Genomic DNA, 16,925 nt, shown 5'->3' on the forward strand with positions numbered 1-16,925 from the left:
TAAGGCACAAGATCAGATGCCAGCTCAGGACCTTTACTATGATTTTTACGATTTGATGAGTATTGAACAAGTTTCCCTTTTGGATTCAAGGTGGTTGTCTATTGTAATAATAAACAGCACACAAAACTGAATTTTGGTTTAAAAAAAACTAAAGAAAGGGAGTTAGGGAATTTAATCTAATTCCAGAGAGCACTAAGATTTCAGAGTTATTCTAGCAGGTGAAAAAAGCAGTTTAACTGAAAATCCATAATACTTGTGCCATTTGGATGTCCTGATGAACTAGGGAAAATGCCAGTCCTAAGAAGACAATAAAAATACTAAGACCCCCTATTCTTAACCAGAGGCTTCAACAAGAATTTTGATGAAATTCAGAACAAGCCTGAAATCCTAAGCTAACTTTTTCAATGTTGTCCCCTTTTATCCTCTCATGCATTGTCTTCTGTTTTTCCTTCTCCAATCCATAGTCCATATAGCTTAAAAAATGATATTCCAAAAAACTTATCAGAATATGTTACATCTTTATTTAAAAAGCTACGGTATCTCCTTATTGATTTTAAGATGAAATACGAAGTCTGTAGCCTAATATTTAATGCTTTTTATAGTAAGATTCAAAACTTCTAGTCCTATTCTACATTACTCAATTTTCAACACTCATCAAGCCTATCAAACTAGTCTATTAGTTAACTGTTCTTCATATACTATATCTCATATCCCACATCTATACCTTTAGCATTTATATGCTTTATATCCATTTATTTGAATAGTATTTACTCCTAACAATAGCTTTGATGAGTAATAGAGAATTAAATTCCCTTTAATATGTTGAGTAAGATATAAAAAATATGTTGGGTGAGATTTAAAAAATATGTTGGGTAAAATATAAAAAATATATGTAAAAAAAAGAGGCTATTATGTGGCTCAGTTGGTTGGAGTGTTAGACCTGTAGTCAAGAAGACTCAGATTCATATCTGGTCTCAGACTTGCACTGACATTATTCAAATCACTTAACCCTGTTTGCCTTAATAAACTGGATGAGGAAATAGCAAATCATCCAAGTATCTCTTCCAAGAAAACCTCAAGGCCGGTCCATGAGGCAATATAGAGTTGGACATGACCAAATGACTGAACAACAATTCCAAACATACCATTTGGATTTTAGTATGTAAGCACATATAGTAGTCATGGTACTGAGTCTTGGTGTCCCACTTTTTCAGTGCAAAAGGAGAAAGAATTCTGTGTGATATAGGCTACCACCTAGCATGGGTTTTCTAATATGTAGATTTCATACATGAACGATGCATATTAAGAATATCCTAGGATCTCAGATTCCAATGATCTAAAATAGATTTCTAGAACTGTTGTACTACTGTTTCCCTGGTTCTTTGTATTCTTTGTCTTCTTTCCTCATCCAATTTTGTGATTTTGAGTGAGGAAAGAAAACTCAATAATAAGAAATTACATCCTTGAAAATAGCAACATTGAGAGGATTATCTGCTACTTTCTTGCACATAGACTTTCATTTTTGTAGTTTTGTATGACTTATAGACAAATCATTTTGAAAATAATCTGTGATGTATCCCCTTCATAAATGAATAGAAATTTTGTTGGAAATCACTGGTCAATAGTAATTTAATCTATACTAGCCTAATCGTTTCAGACAAAACAATGTTTTTTTTTTCTATGTTGCTACAAATTTATTGTATAATGGTGAAATTTTCCATATCCCTTTAGCCATTCATAACAAACTATAGAAAATTTGAACTATCAAAATCAGTTCTCACAAATAAACTGGTGGTCAGTATTCTTAAGTAATTTATCAGTACCTTGAATTGTCTCTAAACATGGCACCATATAATGTAAGAAAATAGGAATCAAAAGAGTGAGTGTTCAACTACATTTTTATAATTTACTAATTATGTGGAAAGTTATTAAACATGAACCAATTTCCTCAACTATAAATAATAAGGGCAGGAATATGAACAGAAATTATGATTTATTGATATAAGGCAATTCTAGATAAAAAATAGCTTCTACCAATGGAGGTAGGTACAAAGTAACTTATAGTCTTAAAGAGTTGCCTAGGGCACTAAGAATTTTAGTGACTTGTTGAAGGTCAGAGGTAGGACTGTAACCTAGGTCTTCCTAGATTTAAGTGGCATCAGGGATAGAGTGTTGGACCTGGAGTAAGGAAGACTCATTTTTCTCAGTTCACATCTGGTCTCAAATATTTATTAGCTGTTTGATAATAAGTAAATCACTTAACCTGTTTGCCTTAGTTTCCTCATCTGGAAAGTGATCTGGAGATGGAAAAGGCAAATGACTTGTTGAGAAAAACTCATATGGGATCACAGAAGCTAACAGGATTAAAAGAAATGAACAACACATGAATAATTTTCTCCTCTATGTACTTCTGCCTCTGTAACAACAATAATAGAAAAACAATAGTTTATATTTCTTTTGAGCTTTATGGTTTACAAAACACTTTACCAACAGTCTTGTTAGATAGGAAGGGTAAGTTATTTTCATTTCCATTATTCCATCATCTCCATGATGAGAATGTTGAGATTTAGAGATGTTAAGTGGCTTACTCAGCTTTACTTGGACATAATTTAATGTGAAAGTCAGGACTCAGTGTGTCCTGGCTTTAAATTCATTACAATTTCCAATTATATCTGCCCTGTTTGCTTTTGAATTCTATAGTGAGAATCAAAATGAGATTAGTCTAAAAATAATTATAACTATAAAGTGTTACCAAAATGTAACAATGACCATCTTTAAAATGTAAATAAGAGGTCAGGTATACTACTTGATATTTCACCTGAAATGATTTCAGGATCCATAATCAAAAGAACCTCAACTAATGATAGTTACATGACATTTACTACATGCTAGACAGTACTAAGCACTTTGCAATTATTATTTCATTTGACCCTTACAACAACCCTTTGAGGGAAGAAACTCAGGCAAACAGAGGTTATATGACTTGCCAAGGGTCACTCTATTTAGGAAATGTCTGAAGCTAGATATGAACTCATGTTTTCCTGACTTCAGGTCTAGAGCTTTATCCAGTACCACGGAATTTCTATAGTTTATTAAAAAAACAACAAAAAAAAAACCAAAACAAACCATAACCAGGAATGTTTTCTTTATTACATGAGGTCAAAAATAGATAGTTATGACTCCTCTATGCCATTTTAGAACAATTCCAAATATTCTCTAAATCATACTTTAATAGTGTAATTTCTTTAAGTTCTAAAATACACAGTTGGAAGAGAGCTTAGAAGTCTTCTAGTTATACAATAAAATTCAGTCATTGAAGAGATCCTGGAGTCCAGCTAGTCCAAACCAAAAATTAACAATACTTATCAGTAATGAGTGATCATACAATCATTGTTTCTAGAGCTTGAAGAGCAATCCTCTAATTCCCAAAGCAGCAGATTCCATTTTTGTATCTTTCTAACTGTAAACATTTCCTTGCATCAAACCCAAATCTCCCTCTCCACATCTATTGCTTTGAATTTTGTCCTCATTACTCATCAGAAAAACTTAAATCCCTTTTCTATATAATGGTCTTCCAATACTTGAAGAAAGTGATATATTTCCTCTAAACCTTTGCTGGAAATATCTGAGGTAAAGATCCTTGCAATGAGCAGAAAACAAGATAGAGAACAAGGAATCCCATTTGTTTTTGGACAGTGTATAAAATTTGACTTAACTGTAACTACAATAAACATGAAGAGCTTGTCCAGTGATCAAACAAACCTCCATCCTACTGAAAAAAGGTGGAATTATATTGGTTTTGATATATATAGAAAAAATTAGAAGATAAAATGAAGACATGACTAAATAACATGAGATTTTTCTTAGATATTTGAAGCACTCAAACTGAGACTTCCAAAATGACACCAAATCATTAATAATTTCTTTTGTTCTGTTAAAAATCCATTGACATTATCATCTAATCCATGTATCACTATCCTTTCTGCAATAAAAGCATAAAAAACTTGTTCAAATACTTTGTTAAAATTAGGTAAACTATATTTACAGCAGCCCCTCAATTTTCCAATCTAGTAATTCATTTTATAAAAGGAAATGAGACTATTTTGTCATGACAAGATCTTGATGCAACTATGCTGATTCTTCTTCATCATCATCATGTTCACTCACCAATCCTTAATAATATTTCCTAAAATTCTATCATGACTTGAGGTCAAGAGTTACCTTCTGGTTTGCACATTATTCTTTTTTTTAAATACTAGCATTTCCATAACACTCTAGGAGACTAAAAAGTAATAACAAATACTTGAAATTGTCTTCTCTTTGTAATCAGTTATTACTGTATGTCCACTCATACTATTGGTTTATTCATTATTTACCTTTCCCTTATTTTTCTAAATATAGAAAAACACCCTCCCTCCCTCCCTGACCCTAAATCACCTTCTTTGAACCATCAGTCATAACACATTTTGAATTTTAGCATTCCTAACATGATTTTTACTTTATATCCAACATCCTTTACTATTGCCTGCTCTTGGTTCCAACCTCTTAATTTTAAAAGCGATAAGATAACTGAACTCCAGGGAGACTTGCAAAAACTTATATAGGTAGTGAGTAGCAGACTGCAGGTACTCTGACTCTACTAAAACTAATGCCTTTTGCTTTATTATATCATCTTAATTTCTTTATTGAAGATATTATTTAAAGAGATCCATTTACCTAAAGAAAAAGGTCCCTGTAATCCCTTACATTTGAATACATGTTGTCAAGTTGGTGAAAGGTCACAGTCTTGAAATAATTTTGTTTTATTTTACCCAAAAGATATATAAATTTTTAAGAATTTAAAAGTACTCTAGATATCATCTGATTCAGCCTTCTTACTTCACAAAGAAGAAAAATGAAACCTAATTGCCATAGTTAGTTACAGAGCCTAAAACCCAGGCATACAGAAATAAACTCCACTACCCTTTCTCTTAGCAACAGTAAATATGAACAGACACACCAGAGATTCACCAGAGAGAATTTAAAAATCTACTTTACTAGATTTGCAAATTATTCAGCCCTTAAGTTACTATAACCAGACCCATAACCTGTTTTTGTGAGCACCAATTTGTTCTTGGCAAGACTGGACTTCCTGTTTTCAAGATAATGCTTCAAATGGTACATAAGAGATTCTTGGACATAATTCACTCTTGCAAAACAATATTTTGAAGATAATGCTATAAAATGAATCGGAGACATATGGAATAAATTTACTGCAGGCTTGGAAAAGGATGCTCCTGGTTTTATTCTTCATAGAATGTTTGAAGATCATTTAAGAGTATTCAGTGAACTCAAACATAACTCAATTTCATGAAACCTCATTCCGTATAATAACAATTTATTTTAAGTAAAGATAAAAGTGTCTTAAGGCACTTATTTCCATATTTTCTTGTGTGTATGTGTGTATATTCTTAAATAGACAAATATCTCTATAGACTCAGTGTTTATTCACTTAGGATTACAGTTTCATAATACTATAATACACTGCTGCTCTCCAGCTGTCCTAAATATCTGTTTCTTTTGGTTCCAGTACAGTCAAGGGTTTGCCTTTAGATCTGTGAAATCACTTTTTTTTAATTCTTCAAAAAAGGAACTTTTATAGATGAACTCTTTTCCCACTTACCTATAATGTTTCAAAATAACTGCTCTTTTCAGGAAATTCCAAATCTGTACTCCAAGGGCAGAAGCTTTTTGAAGAAGAGTCTATGGGATTGGGAAGCATGCTTCATGTGGTTTGGTAGAATGAATACTTTTATGTCAGCTCAGGAGTCTACGAAAAGAGAGCTGGTGCCTAAGTGTCTGATAGTTCCCTGAGCTATAGATTGAACTTTTGTTCCTCACAATGATGAAATATTTGTGAATATAATAAAATACTGTGGTCTTTTTCTTTTTTAGATAAAAGGCATTGTGTAATGTATTTAAACTCCTCTGATCATAGAGTCTGGAGCTGGAAAGAATTTTAGCAGGTTCTGTAAACCAAGTTTCCACACAATACAAGAAACCCTATGATGGTTATGATGGACAAGTATTTGCCTGAAGACCTACTTTGAGAAAGAGCTCTTTTCTACCTAAGGTACTTCATATAAACCCCCATCAGTTCTCATTGTTAAGACATTTTTCCTTTTGTTGAACCACAGTCTATATCCTTATAACTTTTCCACATATGTTATATTTTTCCTTTTACGAACTTTGCAGGTATATATATAAGCATTCTTTTGCAAGGGTTTCAATTAAATGTCAAAATTTCTCATTTCAAAAAAACCCAAAACAAAGTACTATGTGTAATAAACCCTCCTTTTCACTCTCAATGCTAAGATGGTTATGTAGTTCAGAAAGGTTCAAAAGATAGTTGTGACCACACATTAAAATAATAGACTAAGGCAAATAATTTTCAAAGAACATTTAAATTCTTTTCAATTCAGGCACATATGTAAATAACTAGTATTGATATTGCTAGAAAATTGACCTCAGAACCAGGAAAAATTGGGTTCAAGTCATACATAATAGATTTGTAGTTTCACCTGTAATCTTTTTAAAAAAATTTTTAGTATTATGTAAATGTTTTATTTCATAAATTTATATATATATTGAAATGCTGTGTGACCCTGGGCAAATCACTTAACCACTCAGTGTTCTGTATTTAACTTTACAAGATTTTGGAGAAAATGCTGATCTGCATTGGTAAAATGAATTTCCTCACTAGGAAACTTCCTGTCCAGTGAACTTGCAGGTCAAGCCCTATTGGTATACTATGAATCGGAAAAACTCAAGTAGAGATATTCCAAGTATCTTTTCCAAAGGATTAGCAGAAAACCTTTTCAGAGATGGGAAGTGAAATAAGTATTAGTTCCTGTTTCAAATTATCTAAATTTAAGAAAAAGTAAACATATCTCATTGAAATCAATCAGTATTTACGTGGTAGGTTCTGGGAATACAAAGGCAAAATGGGCTTACTCTACAACCAAACATGAGCATATATATTCATGTACCAAAGAGATAAACAAAAGAACTGGTGGACAAGGTAGTAGATGGGGAAAGGTAGAAGTCAGGGCAGACTTGAGTCTTGAAGGAAGGTAGGAATTTACATTTTAGAAGGAAGAAAGGTGTACAGTTCTAGCATAGAATTCAGCCTGTATAAAGTGGAGTTCATATTCAACACATTCAGCAAAGAGTAAGAAGGCCAGCTTGGTTGTACTATAGTCTATCTCCAAATAATACATAATAAGAGAAAAATGCATCAAAATGTAGCAAATATATTTTTAAAATAGCATTAAGCTGTATCATACCAAATTTCTGAAGCAATAATATCTATTTTAAATAGCATTTTGCTACATGAAAAATGACTAGATAAATCAGCGTAATAATGGACTGAAAAATAAAACACAAATAGCTATGTTTATATTTAGTAATGAAAAATTTGGTATTTATAAAATGTATGATTCATTACATGCATAAACAAACTAACTCTAAAAGTAGCTTATAATTAGGAAATTCAGTTGGGACTGAAATGAATTTCTTGGAAGAATTCAATTCATTTCAAACAACATGCAATGCCTACTGTGTGTAATTCACTGTACTGAATCTTGAAATTCATTTGAATAATTTGCTTCTGACAGTTATTTGGTTGTCTCTACCATGTAGACTTTGTTACAGATGAGTTGCAAAACCTTGAAATCAGGAGTAAGGCAAGTATGAACATAACCAGAATTTTATTACAATAGCTTCACTGATGTCATTCTAATGATCCAAACAGTAACATTTGATAATTAGAAGGATTAGTCCATCTAAAAAGACTAGCATGTGTTGCATTTGAATGCCTCACTTCCCCTTTTACTGGAATAAATAAGGAAACTGTGTAATAAGAACCTAAGGTTTTCTCCAGTCTCGCTGAAGTATTGCCAGCAATCTCCTAAACAGGATTATTGAACTTTATAAATAATATTTTTAAATTTTAAAAAAGTTGAACATGGTCTTAATTTTTTTCTAATTATACTCATTTGCCCATCATTTTCTCAGCATCTTCCAACCCATAAAAATATTTGGTAATTCATTCAACAAATGATTCAAACACCATAATTACTCAAAAGAGTTCAATATAATTATCCACATTAAATAAATCAAGTGGATGAAGAGTGATTATTGCCCAGACTGTGAAGTTCAGTAGGTAGGCAACCTTCCAAGTTGGTCCCTATAGGACATATAGCTTGCAAAGGCATAGTGAATGGACAATGATCCAGGTTTATAACTGGAACAAGAAGAGTAGAACAGACTGGATTGATGTTGAAAAACTGGGCCGTACTTTGAATAACCCCAAATTCCTCCTTGGGATTATCATAGTTTCTAATAATTGAAGCTTGAGGATCTCCTAAATGTCAATGGAGAGCCCCAAGGTGGGTATAGTAAGATAAAATGTGTCATAACACTAACTAAAAGTTATATGAAAGACGGGTGTAAAGTTTTGTGTCTAGAAAAGAAGGTGGACAGGCCATATATGGCAACATATTGGGAAGACATGGGAAATAAGATAAGTTAATAGAATAAGCCTTTAAATTTCTAATGGGAAATATGTTTAAATTTGTTTGTTTTTAACGTAAAACATGGTCAAAAGAACTATAGTATGCTAGAATCAGTGGACTGAAAATGAGAGCTCTATGACCTTTGAATTGCATCTGGATGTTGTTTTCCATTATTAATATTAAAATCTGTAATCATGATAATTCACATTTATAAAATACTTTTCTCATAACCTGACCTGGAAGTAGTGTCACTATCTATTATGCAGATGGGGAAAGAGATTCAGAGGATTTAAATGATTTGCCCAGGATCACATAGAGTCAGAGCCAAAACCCTGGGCCTAGAAAGCCTTACTGCAAATCAGTACTCTTTTCATTAGACTATAATGAAGGATATTTTCACTACCCTTGTATGGATTACCTACTGTGACTACTTCAAATTAACAAGATAAATTTAGTTTATTTTAAAATGCAAATATAAATTACTTTTGGAATAAGCACCAGAATCTTTCTAACGTGACTCCCTTTCAGGGGTGATAAATGTTTAAGAACCAGTTATCCAAAAATGCAGCATATTTTTAGCTTAAGCTATATTATTAAAATTTTCTCCATATCTTTGATAAGTTTAGGCAAACATCACAACAATAAATCAAAGTCAAATTTTTAGCATTTGCTGATTTCTGAGGTGTAAATGCTCACAATGAAGTTTTGACAATTGGTTATACCACTAGTCCTTTGCAATGAAGATGATCCATACTAACCAATCAAATGACTGGGGGTGTGAGTTGCATGATCATATTTATTATACTGAGGGGTTATGCAGCTGTCTCCATCACACCTCTGCTCCCTTCTCATACAGAGTTCAATAGCTCAACTCCAGAAATGGAATCAAAACACAAGTCTTAAGAAATGATCTTTGGGTTAGTTTTGGTAAAGGTATGATCTTTGGAATTCTTTCTGACCAATACCCATTCACAAAGTAGTGTCAAGGCTCTCCAGAAGTCCTGTGTGCTTGTAACATTCTAGATGAGCAAGACAACACAGGACCCTTTATAGACAGGGAATGAGGGAAAATAGTGAAGGAACTGAAATTAGATCAATAATAAATTTACAAAGTTACCATGTTGGAATAAGGCCAAATCACAGTGAGAAAAATGAGCCCATTTGACTATTCATTCAACTGCTTTTTTATGGTTGTGATGATCTAAAGTAGTGTGGTGTTGGAAAGAGAGCAGAGAATTTTAAGTTTGTCTGTCACCAATTTTCTGCTTAAAGCAATTCTTTCCTCCAGTTTGAATATTAAATGTTGGAGATTGTGACACCTGACAACCTCTATTTAGGAAGCATGGGAACATTCTTGAATTATTTTAAAAACCTTGTGAGAATTTCATATGTTGGGTCAAAATAAATCAACAAATTCTATAGGTCCAGGGAATGGAATGTCCCAGTCATTCATCTATTCTGATTAACAGTAAAGTTTATATGACCAAAGACCTGTAGCTAAGCATTTTAGACCAACTTTTTTTATTTTCTAGATGAAGAAACTGAGGCCAAGGGATTTTTATGTGTCTTGTCCAGGATTACATATTTTTTAAATAACCTACTGGGGTTTTGAGCCTGAGTCAGTACGTTTTCCTTTGTCCATATACAATATTGAAGCACAATAAGTGCTGCATTTTGACCTAGGAGATAGAGTTCAAAACTTGTCTCTTTTACTTACTAGCTATATGATCATTAGTCACTGAATTTCTCTGAGCTTCAGTATTCTCATCCATAACAAGGGTATGATAATATCTGGGGTACCTACACCACAGGGTACTTTGAGAATCAAATGACAATATATTTAAAGTGATGTCTAGATCAGAAAGCTATATATGAGTCAAGTACTAGCATCCATATAGATAATATTGTTCACAAATTATCCACGAATTAGACTACAGAAAAATGCAGTTAACTTTTAAAACTCCACAGGACACAACAGTGTGGAGATGTTACTTTTATGCCATATCACTATTATGAATATCCATTATCATCAACTTAATGAAGCTGATACTAGTTATTAGAGCATAATGCTATACATATTATAGGTATTTAATTAGTACTTGTTGAATGATTGAAAGTTCTATTGAATAATATGCTGGGAAATTGAGTTACCCTTGACTAATACAAGTTTACTTCAATTTAATACATATATCAGCCCACATGAGTATCATTGGTAATCCATACATGTTTTAAAGTATAACTATTTGTTCTGATACTTTCACTTTTGCATTAACATTTAATTTAGCTATGGTTTTCTTCTTTATCCCAAGGGGTAGTCCTATTGATGCTGCTGAGATTTATTTTTTGCAGTGGCTTTAGGAATCAGAGATTCAATCCAAAATGGTCCATTCATTCAAATGACTTGAGAATTCTAGGATCAGAGAACATCTTCCTTCTTATGTACCCTAAACACTATCACAGATACAATTTTATCCACACAAACAATATTTTTGTATGCATCAATCATATTATGTTTCTAGGGATTTAGTTAAAAGCAAACACAGTAGCAGTTCAATCTCATTCAGAATTCACCTGATAGAGACATTATTATCTATTGGGTTCTTAGTCACTGTATTTCATTTCAGGTAATGGCATATGGACAAATTAACCTAGTAATTATATCTGTAGTCTTTTCTGAAACCATACTGCTTCTTTATCCTTCCTAGGAGTTTGGGGAGCAAGTAAGGATTAGATAGGTAGTCCATGGTGAGATTTCCAGTACCAGCTATTGAGGGAATGTGAGGTCAATATACCATATTGATTTTATCTCCATGCAGTAAAATGTCACAGTCCTTGATGGAACTACATCATAACTGACCAATTTTATTTGCCAACCTTTTCCTTCTAACTCAACACTCCACCCCAACCCTTTCTAATATAGAGAGTCTGGAATTTGTTAGTTTGATTCCTTTCTTATTTTTGCCTATTGCCAGAAACTTCCTGAGATTCTGGAAAGCATCAGGCTCCTCTAGCAAACTACCCTTACAGCATGTCTCCACTGCAGTGAAATTTGCTAGTGAATATTGCTAGTATAACGGGGGAAAAAAGCTTGACTTGCAACTTCTCAGTTCTCAGAGAATTTGTTGTTCTCTCCTTCCTGCCTCCAATCTGACTTTGGGGCATAAGCAATGTTCATGCAGGGGTGTCTCCCACAGGGATTCAGGAAAATAATTTGCACCAAAAGTGACTGAGTTAAATGCTTAAGACTACCTGAGAACCTTCACTAAGCTCTTCCCTACCCCCTGTGGCTCTCACTGTCTCTGAACCAATTGTGCTTTCTTAGACTGAGCAAACAGTCTCTTCAAGTGTCAATGACTGAAAATGAACACACACACACACACACACACCCTCACCACACAAACATATCCATGCTGTCTTGCAGTGGCAGGCAGCCCCTTTCCTTTCCCATCTAGTTAGTCATAAGCAAGTTCTAATTCACTGGCCACTGACCAGCTTCTACAAAGATTAATTAGGGGATAGGGAAGCCAAAAAAAGAGCATCAATTCAATTAAATATTGAATAGTGGCAAGGCATTTAGGTGACTCTCATTTCATTCCCTTTTCCCTCCTCTCTCATAAATCTGTCACATGGCTGATTTTGAAAAGTCTCACTCAGATCCCAGAACAGTGAGCATGCACCTGATTCTTGCTTCTTTCTCTCTTGCCTAAGCCCCAATAATCTAAGTAACAAAGTCATTCGTCTGTGGCAGCTCCCAGTTTGTGAGGAGAACCATCCCCTCTTACCTTCACAAAGCCACAATTCTTAAGCGTCGATTAAAGTCTCCAAGGGACCATTCATTCTGTGTGACATTGAATGCAGTTTGTTTCAGAGGCAGACACCATAGCAGGGGTGAACCAGGCAAGCCAACCGGTAGTTTCCAGCAGCCAGTGATACCACTGATCACCTCCCCCTCCTCTAGCACGTGTCCCCCTCCCAATCTAACCAGCCAAGGGCTGCCTTTCTAGTCGTGACTGAGCCTGCTAGGCAACTGCTTCAGTCTCTGGTGAATCCAGATGAAAGAGCATGGACGGTTAGTACTATTTGACTGGATTTTTTTTAAAAAAAAGAGTATTTGTTGAGCTTTTTAACATGCAGTTTGTCTCCTTCTGCAGGGAATTACTCAGTGAGCAGTCCATCACATGACTCACAGCAGCTCAATTATATAATTCAAACCCTGGGATTCGAGTTCTGATCCGAAAGCCACCCCAGGGAAAAAGGGGTGCACGCCACATGGTCAACACTGAGAATTAAGCTTTTGTGAATCCTTCAGAAGGTGACTTTTTCTAAAGCTTTCTTTCTTTTTCTGCAACCTCTTAGTAAAGTTAGCCAGAATTTTGCAAGAGAGCCTCTCAACAGTTCCCTTTATTTCAAGAATCTATGATTTGGATGAAGTCAATGAATTAAGTTTCCTAACCTAGGTTAAAACATAAAGTTAATCCAAAAAAAAACTTGGTTAAAATGCTTGCTGATTGTTTGATTGACTGACGTGCATAAAGAAGTTATAAAATTAAAAAAAAAACTTCTTTCTCTTTTTATTGACAAAGGATTGCCTTTGTAGTTGTATTATTTGTAATATGTCTAGGGCGGTGAGAAGAAGGAAATAATTTCTTGGCATTCACAGGTATTCTTTCAACTAAAAAATTAAATCGTCAAATTGTGACCAACTCCTACATAGATTAATTAGGGGATAGGGAAGCCAAAAAAAGCATCAATTCAATTAGATATTGAATAGTGGCAAGGCATTTTAGGTGATTCTCCTAAGTAAACACTCCTTCCACCAATGTAGATCTCGACCCCATACTCCTCAGCAGATGGTCTCCATGAGTCATTCTGGAAATAATTCATGATTTATACCTTTAATCCAAAACCATTCATAAAATAATCACAAGGTGTCCAAAATTCTGGAGATGGTCCTCAGATAACATAGAGGTCATTAGCAGCCCTGAACTAGAACCTTTTCTATTCCAGCCAGAATATGTGCCAGAGATCATTGAGAGAACCCAGAGTGACCTTTAGATCATGATGGACATTGTGGTAAGTAGATATGTAGATAGGTAAGTAGATAGGTAGGTAGATAGATATATGATAGATAGATAGATAGATAGATAGATAGATAGATAGATAGATAGATAGATAGATAGATAGATGATAAATAGAATGGTCATTTATTAAGCCCCTAATAATCCAAGGTCAATACTTTAATATTATATATTATTAGAATGAAAATTTAAGAACCATTCCATTAAAAAGTCTATCTTTGGGAACAATGTTAGCACTAGTAGTATAGAAATAACTTACCCTCTGAAATTATCTTTTACCTTATCAGAATGTGAGCTCCTGGAAGATAGGAACTCCTAAAGTCTTTCTTTATAAGCCAGGGTTTAGGACAGGGTCTAGCACAAGGCAAATGCTTAATATATTCTTGTTTATTATTGATGAATCAGACTTTAATATGAAAAATGAACACCCTGAAAACGTTAACTTTGAACACATTCAGAAAACTGGTAGTTCACAGATTCTCAAACTTTCATCTATTTATTTTTTATTCATTCATTCCTTTATTTATTTTTGCTTATGGTAGCTCAGTATATTCTTCACAGGGAGGAAAACAAAGACTCATGCATGTATACAAATAGACAATAACAAATTCAAGTCTCAAATAATTCCTGGTATATCTAAAAAGAACTTCCTGCTTTTGAGATCACTGTTTTAGAATCTGCAGGAAAAAGATTTCAGAACTCTCATTCTACTCCTCTCACAAGAATGGGAGTCTCTATTTCTACCAGTCCATTGGTATGGAAGAGGACCATACTAACCAACTGAGTGATTGGTGGCATGAGTTTCACAATTATATTTCTCATAATGAGGGGTATGCTGTGCAAGGCATCTTTCTCACTTGCCTTTATCAGAGTCATTCCATCCCGGAGTCTGATTTATAGGAAAAGGCACTATTGGAGATGGTCTGGCTGCTGCCAGAGTCTCTTGGTCTTAAATTGGTTTTGCTTTCTCCCAAATCAGGGAGGCATCACAGTGCATCATCACTGGGAAAACACCAGCTTGTGATATCTGGCTACAGAAAGTGACTACCTGGGTACATCCTAACCTGTCTCTCAATAAACTAATCAGTAAAGTCTTTTGTCTCAGACTTCCATTTTTAAATTTTTCTTCAGTATGACACTACTCGGGAATAGCTTTAACACCAGGACAATGTCAACTTGCCACCATAGATCCAGGAAGCTCTGCTCCCCAGAGCTTGAACTCACTGGGTACCACCAGAATCTCAAAACTTTCCAAAGCCTGGGCTCCTTTTTCAGGGCAAACCCATTCCAAAGGGACTTTCCCTTTCACAAAGAAAAGAGAACTCTCCCATTGATTTATTCAGGTTCAGTAGCATTACTGCAGTGTATGCCTCAAGGCAGCCTTCCCCAACATTCCAGATTTGGGGATCAGAACCCAACTCCCTTCTAATTGACCAAAAGCAACTGAGACTATGGCCCAACCCTTTGGAATGACACTCACCATCTGTAGGTCCAACTGATCAATGTTCCACTGCTAATGGTAGAACTTTAGAACTTTAAGGGTTATAATCATAGCCAATAGGAACTTAAACTTCATTTCTCCTTTCTCATCATTCCCACTGACTTTCAAAGGTATTTCCTGTCTTCCTTCCCCCTCCCTTCACCTTCTTTGGGATTTTAAGTAGCATTAAACAACACCAACACATCAAAATATGTAATTCCAGAATGATATTTTGATCTAATCACAGAATCCAAGCATGAGAAGAGGCTCCAAAGGTTCTAATTTACTATCTTATCAAAGTTGGAATTTCCCCCAAAACCCCACTCCCACAATATCCCCAACAAATACTTAGTCATTCAGTTTCTACTTGTAGACATCTAATGATAAGGAACTCACCTCATTTCATGGCAGCCCATTTCACTTTTAGACAACTCTGTAAACATTTTCTTATATTGAGCAGTTACTTTCTCTTAGAAACTTAAGATTCACAGGATAATAATTTTATGACTAAAAAAACTCAACAGTATATCTAGTTGAATTACCCCATTTTACTGATAATGAAATGGAGGACTAGATAGATTTATATAAAATAGCAAGGCAACAAGTGGCAGAGCTGGAATTTGAATCCAGAGCCTTTGACTTCAGATCCAATACTCCCCCCAACCTAAGATGAGCTACTATATCCACTGCTCTGAATTCTGCCCTCTGAGACCAAGCAAATCAAGTCTGATTCCTATTCTATATGATGGGTCTTCAGATATCTAAAGAAGGCTATCATGTTGGGCCTAATTCTTCACTTCTTCTTTCTTTTATAATTTATAATTATTTCGAGTGGTCCTCAGACATAGTTTCTAGGATCCTATTATCCTAGTTGTCTTACTCTTGATTTATTTTAATTTTCTTTTGCATGAATTCTTTGTTTTATCTGGAGAGTACTGGGAAGGAATAATAGTATAAAAATATGTTGTAAAAAAGTCATCAATAGCCTATATCAAATTACTTTTTGTCAGGGAAGGGGGGAGGGAAGGGAAATAGGGAGAAAAATTGAAAAACTTAAAATTTTTCAAAAAGAATGATTGGTAAAAACTACCATTATATATACTTGGAAAAACAAAGTATTTACATAATAAAAAATCATCAATAAAATATATCTAATATATATGTATATATACTAAAAAAAAGAATAAATGAAATATCCAAATACTACACATATTATTCAAGTGAATCAAAGACAGAAATGGAGGCTTTAAGTTTAGAAAATTTTTCACAATACTTTGTGTACCAAAAAACTTGGAAACTAGGTAGCCTCTTATTGGAAAATAATGCCATATGAATGTAATTGAGTATTGTTGAAGTCTAAAAAATGATTGATGGAATTCTGAGAAGCAGGGAAAGATTTGTATAAATTGATGCAGATTAAACTAGGTAAACTCAGAATGATATAATAATAATTATAATAATAGAAATGAAGATAACATTAATAAGACATTGAACTTATTAAGTGTTATGATCAATTTTGCACTTGGAGAACTGATGCTGAAACACAACACCCCTTACTCAGAAGAATTGTGGAGAATTCTGGATAAGGAATGAAATAGGTTGTAAGACAGGATCTCTGTATATGCTGGTGTAAGGCAAAGTTCAATATAGGGGAAGAATTTATGGAAAAATATTGAAATTTTAAAAGTTACAGTAAAGTTTTGAAAAATAATAAAATGTACTTGATATTGATCAAACTATTCCAGCTGTCATCTGCACAGTAGAGTGCTATCTTCTATTTTGACCTGGATGTTATGTTTCTATTAATGAAAC

General features: G+C 34.0%; 1 protein-coding gene across 3 annotated transcripts in view; it reads right to left on the reverse strand.

The window, feature by feature from the left end:
* Positions 1-16,925, reverse strand: part of PHACTR1 (phosphatase and actin regulator 1) — a 652,586-nt gene that overhangs the window by 355,527 nt on the left and 280,134 nt on the right. The window contains exon 1 of one of the 3 annotated variants that reach the window (XM_074207812.1): positions 12,338-13,668. The exons of the other annotated variants lie outside the window; for them this stretch is intronic. The gene's annotated coding sequence lies outside the window, so the exon portion shown is untranslated. Of the gene's footprint in view, positions 1-12,337; positions 13,669-16,925 lie in introns of those variants that run through there. 3 annotated transcript variants of the gene reach the window in all.

The sequence above is a fragment of the Macrotis lagotis genome, chromosome X (genome assembly GCF_037893015.1).
Source record: "Macrotis lagotis isolate mMagLag1 chromosome X, bilby.v1.9.chrom.fasta, whole genome shotgun sequence".
Lineage (NCBI taxonomy): Eukaryota > Metazoa > Chordata > Mammalia > Peramelemorphia > Peramelidae > Macrotis > Macrotis lagotis.